The sequence below is a fragment of the Vulpes vulpes genome, unplaced genomic scaffold (assembly GCF_048418805.1).
Source record: "Vulpes vulpes isolate BD-2025 unplaced genomic scaffold, VulVul3 u000000659, whole genome shotgun sequence".
NCBI lineage: Eukaryota > Metazoa > Chordata > Mammalia > Carnivora > Canidae > Vulpes > Vulpes vulpes.
In genome coordinates, this window is record NW_027325797.1 from 1 (window position 1) to 6,083 (window position 6,083).

Genomic DNA, 6,083 nt, shown 5'->3' on the forward strand with positions numbered 1-6,083 from the left:
GACTCCCAGCGCTGAGAGGGCACCTCCGTGGCTTGTTCCTGCTCTCGGGGGAGACGATTTCAGGTCGTCACCCCCGGGGATGACGTCAGCTGCGGGCCCTCCTACGCGGCCTCTCCTCTGTTGACAGACCTTTCCTAAAACCCCCTGTGCTTTTCATGCTTTGTTCTGTCAAATGCGTTTTCTGCGACTCTTGAGGGGATCGTCTCCTTTCTCTTTGTTTTTGTTGTTTTTTTAAAGATTTTATTTATATATCCTTGAGAGACACCGAGAGACGAGAGAGAGAGAGAGAGAGAGAGAGAGAGAGAGAGAGAGGCAGAGACACGGGCAGAGGGAGAAGAAGGCTCCGTGCAGGGAGCCCGATGTGGGACTCGATCCCGGGACTCCAGGATCACGCCCTGGGCCGAAGGGAAGGCAGGCGCTGAAGCGCTGAGCCCCGCCGCCCCCCTCCGCCCCGGGCCGCCCCATGTCCTTTCTCTGGTTAACGGGATGGATCGTGCTGAGTGATCAGAGGGGCCGCGGGGGGCAGGTGGGCAACGTGGATGAACAAATAGGGAAAGCTACAAGCGTGTGGTTCTAAATAAAGGAATCCCGGAAATTTAGAAAGTACGGCCTGGCAATAGAGTCAGGACCGTGGGGACAACTCGGGACGGGGACAGACGGTGACGCCGCTTCTCGCGGGGAGAGCTGAGCGAGGCACAGAATTGTCAAGTCGCCAGCTGTAGCCCTGAAACTACTGTCCCCTTGGGTGTCGACGGCACTTCAATAGATACCAAGGAAAAGGGGTTTCCGGTGGGAATCCCGGTGGGTCCGTGAAAGGCATTTACACGGTCGTGACGCACACGAAGGCGCCTCTGCAGAGGGGATCCAGATGCTCACGTGTCTTCATGTTAATGTTTAGAAGATGTACTTGGGAGACGGTGCGGGGGGCAGGGGCGGAGGGACAGGGGGAACCTGGAGCGGACTCCTCACCCACCGGAGACCGAGCCCCACCCGAGGCTCCACGCCACAACCTGGAGATCCTGGCTTGAGCCAAACTCAAGAGTCGACGTGGAACCGACGGACGGAACCACCCAGGAGCCCCTCAAATGCTCCTAACTGCAACCCCACGCTGTGAACCCTGGGGGGCGGAGGGGGGCATCTGTGACCCCCAGTCTGCCTTGAAGGGCGGGAGGCCTGCAGGGCCCGAGGATGGGAACTGAGGATGCGGGAGGCTGCCTGCATCGCCTTCCCGCCCGGCGTGGGGACAGGACCCTCCCCCGGGACCCTCGGCCACCAGGGTGAGGGCTGAGTGCTGATTGGACCCCGCCTGCCCACAGTGATGATGCGGGACCCCGCTCTGGGCGGAACTGTGGTGCCCCCGGGTTCCACCGCTGCCTGGTGCCCACTCTGCGTCCGCAGACCTTCGGAGGCACCGGTGCTCCGGATCTGGCTCGCAGCGACCCGACTCTCCTGCTCTCCCCAGTAGCCCAGGACTCGTCTCTCCTCAGTACCCCCACCCTCCCACTCTCCCCAGTACCCCGCTACTCCCACTCTCCCCAGTACCCCCACCCTCCCACTCTCCCCAGTACCCCCACCCTCCCACTCTCCCCAGTACCCCGCTACTCCCACTCTCCCCAGTACCCCCACCCTCCCACTCTCCCCAGTACCCCAGTGCATAAAGAGGAGGCGCCCACACAGCGACAGGTCACAGGTGAGTGGCAGCTGATCCCTGATCCCCGCGGGCCACAGTGGGGCCTGTGGATCCGGGTGGGGGCACAGGCCTCCCGCGCTGGGGTCCACAACACCCCGACCCCCATGCGATGACCGTGAGCAGCTCCCACAGCCCTTCCACAGCCCCACGGGGTGAGAGCGGCCACCCTGCTGCCCCCGTCCAGGGAAGGAGGCTGCAGTCGGAACTCAGGCAGCTCCCCCGGGACCCCCGCTCCCCTGTAAGCCCTCTGCTGTGCAGGCACCCAAGCCATGACCTTTCCAGCCTGTCCTAGACGCATGGACCCCGACAGGGGTGACTGTCACCCCCCCATCCCGCCCTGTGCCCGCTGGGTCCCCCTGGCCCGTGAGCAGGCTTGCTCTTCAGGCTCCAAAGAACGTGGAGTCCCTCGTGCTCCCCCAGGGCCCCCCTCAGGCTATTCACACATCGCTGCCCTCAGGGTGGGGAGTTCGGTCGCACTCTTGCTGGCATCAGGTTTTAGTTTTGATGAAGTCCAGTCCGTCGCTTTCTCCCCTTGGTCGTGTGCTTGTGGAATCTCGGAGAAACCTTCCATTCCCGCCCCCCCCGCCCCCCCAAGCCCGCAGGGACACTCGCTGGCCGGCCCACCCACCACCATCTCTGCGCCGGCCCCGGGCTGGGAGACGTCACCCCCGAGCATCAGGTGGGCAGTTCCCCGGAGCCCCTGGGTCCCCCGCCCGTGTGCTCCTGATACCGGGGTGGGAGCGCTCTGTGACCCCAGCGTGACGGCGTGCCCTGGGACAGTGGCTGGGAAGGTGGACTGTCGGTGGGCGACGGACAGACAGACAGGCAGCGAGGGCCCGTGTGTGATGCCTGTGCCCCTCGGGGCTACGGGGTTGTCTCCGGCTCCGGTCAGACAGAGGGGCGCCCGCCCACGGGGAGCACCCGGACGCATGTGTCCTCGGAAGGTTCTCACGCGCCGTCATCCTTGGATGTGTTTGGATTGCAGCACGATGCAGGAGGACCCGGAGACCCTGCTGGCCTTGCAAAGGGCCAATATCGTGGCCCAGTACCATCAGGTGAGGCCCAGAAGGGACCATAGACACTACACACCCACGACAGGGGGGACCGTACCTGCAAGAGCAGGTGAGGCTCAAGAGGGGATCAGAGCCAAGGATGAGCCAGGTCAGCCCAGGCAAGGACCACAGTCACCAGGAACAAGTGAGACCCTGGGGATGGTCCCGGTGTCAGTAGCAACTAAGGGTCCATCCTGGATCCTCGTCATTGGTAGCGGAGGAGCCCAGGCACCAGGTACAGGTGAGGCCCGGGTGGGGACCAGAGTCACCAGGTCCAGATGAAGACCACAGCTACCAGGTCCAGGTGAGCCCAGGTGGGGACCAGAGTCACCAGGTTCAGGTGAGGCCAAGGTGGGGACCACAGTCGCAGATCCACATGAGGCTCAGGTGGAGACCAGAGTCACCTGGGTGAAGCCCAGTTGGGGACTAGAGTCACCAGGCCTGGGTGAGGGCCAGGTAGGGATCAGAGTCACCAGGTCAAGTGAGGCCCAGGTGGGGACCACAGTCGCCGGGTCCGGGTGAGGCCCAGGGGGGGATCGTCACTGACAGACAGAAGCAGCTGAGGCTGCCAGGCTGCGCCCACTCTGGCGCCCGGCCAATCTCAGAGGGTCGGCGCTCCCTCAGGATCCAGGGGAGGGAGGAGCCCTTCTGCTCCCTCCTGTCTCTGTCCCCACTCCCCTGCTCTGATCGGTCCCCACCACGGAGCCCCCTCTGTTGCAGGCGCCCCAAGCAGGGTCTCCGCAGGACCTGTCACTGTGCAAGGTCGCCGACCACCAGGGCTTTCTGCAGTGAGTCCCCTGGACACCCCTCATCCATCCCAGGGCGGGTGGCCTTTGCAGGAACACCTCTCTGGAGGCTGACCCCCCCGCCCCCAGGTCGGGACCTGGTCCCCTGGAGCCCTCTGAGGGCCATGTCTGCGCTGGGTTGCAGCTGAGACACCCCGGAGACCGACCCGGGACGTGGGCAGGAAGGGAGCTGGGCCCGGGGGAGGCCCCTGGACACTCAGAGGAGGGGCCCCCACGCCTGCTTTGGGCAGGCCCAGGTGTCAGCCTGCTGCATCCGGGGGTGGTGGTGGGGTGGGGTGTCCAGTCCCTTCAGCAGGGGATCCCGCCCGTGAGGGGCTCTGGGGCCGGGGCGTGCTCTCCGTAGGGGGACGGCCTGGTCTGGGCCGAGTCCGCAGGGGTGCTCTCGCCCACACCCGAAGGCTTTTGCGGGGCTGCAGGTGGATGCCGGGGACCAGGCCAGCGCAGGGAGGGGGGGGGGGGCCGCAGAGGGAGGCCCCGACCAGGCAGGAGGAGGCAAGAGGAGGAGGGGGCTGCCCTGGGCGGGAAGGAGGGAGGGGACAGCCCAGTGGCCTAGGTCGCAGGGGACGAGGCTGATGGGTCAACAGCCCCACGAGAACCTGACGGACGCTGGAGACCCCAGGTGGGGCCCCCTCGGCCCTGCTCACGGCCCAGTGTCTGCTGGGATGGCTCAGGGGTGGTCGTGCTCAGGGGCTCCGACAGGACGGGAGGTGAAATGGGCCAGGGTGGCAGAGGGGACAGCAGAGAGGGGAGCCCGGGGACAGCAGGGGGACGGCCAGGGGGCAGGGGGAGGCCGGCTGGACGCTGGGCAGTCAGGCCCTGGGGAGGCGGGGGGACCTCAGCGGGACGGTCACGGGGCACCCGGGCCACGCTGACAGCTCTCGGGCTGGTCCATCGAGGAGGGGGGCAGGTCACCCCCTGGGGGCGCCGAGGGGTCCCCGCCCAGCCCACCACCGGCAAACACCCTCCTCAGACCCCCCAGACGCCGCCCCCGCCCGCCCTCAGGCCGCTGGCAGCCCCTGCCCTCCCCGGGGGAGCCCTGCCCTCCCCAGGACGCTGGGTGCAGACGGGGTGTGTGTGTGTGTGTGTGGCTGTGGGGCCGGGGCCTCAGGGCTCTGCGTCTCCTGCCTTCCAGGGACAGGGAGCTGCCCGACCCCAGCCCCCGCGAGGCCAAGGTGAGAGCCCGTCCTGGGCCCCGGGCAGGACGTGGGGGGGAGCTGGGGCCAGCTGTCTGCACCGCGTCCCCCAGGACATCCCCGGGCGTCTCCCCAGTCCCCCGTCCCAGCGCTGCACGGGCCGCCGGGAACGCACCCGAGACCCGGAGCCGCGGTCCGCGGGGGGCCCTGTGCCTTCCTGGCTCCTCCGGGTCCCGCGGGGCACTGGACGCGGCCCGAGCGCCCACCTCCCGCGGCGGGAGCCTCACCTGCGGCCCCCGCCTGTCCTCTCCCAGAAACTCCGCCAGGAGACCCGGCGCGCGGACAAATGGATAAAAATGCTCAAGCGATGGGACCACTACCTCCCCAGCGAGAAGGTGGGGCGCTGGGTGCCCCCGAGGGCTCTCCGTCCTGACGGGGCTGGGGGGCCGCCCTCAGTGTCCTCCTGCCCCGTCCTCGGGGGAGCCCCCTGCCTGGGGAGAGTCTGCTGGGAGCCCGGGCCTCCCTCCCCAGGCCCCGGGACGGCGGTGGGGGAGCGTCAGGTCGGGGCCAGGGTCCCTGCTCCTCGCGGGGGACGGGGGGGGGGGGGGGGCCCAGATCCAGGGAGACCCAGCCTCTCTGCAGACACCCTGGAGCCGACGCCGGAACCTTCTAGATGCCTCGTGTTCCCTGGGCTCCAAGGGGCCGCCCTGGGCCCCTCTCACCAGCACTGCCTTCCTCCCCGCAGCTGCGACGCCGGGTGTACAAGGGGGTCCCGCCCCAGGTGCGGGGACAGGTGTGGCTGCGATTGCTGAACGTCGACCAGGTTAAGGCCAGCAATGCCGGGAAATACCAGGTGGGACCCGACCCGTCTACTCCCCGTGGACCCTCGGTCCCCTCCCTGCCCAGGGCTGACCCTCCGTGACCCCTCCCCACCCGGGCTGATCCTCCACGTCCCCTCCCTGTCCAGGGCTGACCCTCAGTCCCCTCCCCGCCCACGACAGCTGGGCACAGGCCCTCACGCAGGCCCCGCGGGCACGGTGGGCACTCCCGCCGTCCCCGGCCTCCCAGGGGAAGGGTGGAGGTTCCTGCAGGACACACTCCCGTGGTGGCCCCGGGGCTCCCTGCCCAGGACGGCAGCTGCTGACAGGTCGGGGTCTGTGTCCCTGACGCCGGCTCCTCCTCCCGGGGTCTCCCCGCAGGCAATGAAGGAGGCGGCCCTGGTCTCCTCCCGGGACATCGTGCAGATCGACCTGGACGTCAACCGCACGTTCCGCAGTCACACCATGTTCTGGGACCGCTACGGGGTCGGGTGAGGCTGCTGGGCCAGCGGGGTTCGGGGGTCGGGGGCCCGGCCTGGGAGAGGCCCGGGGGCTTCTGTGCTGGGGACACGGGGTCTCCGAGG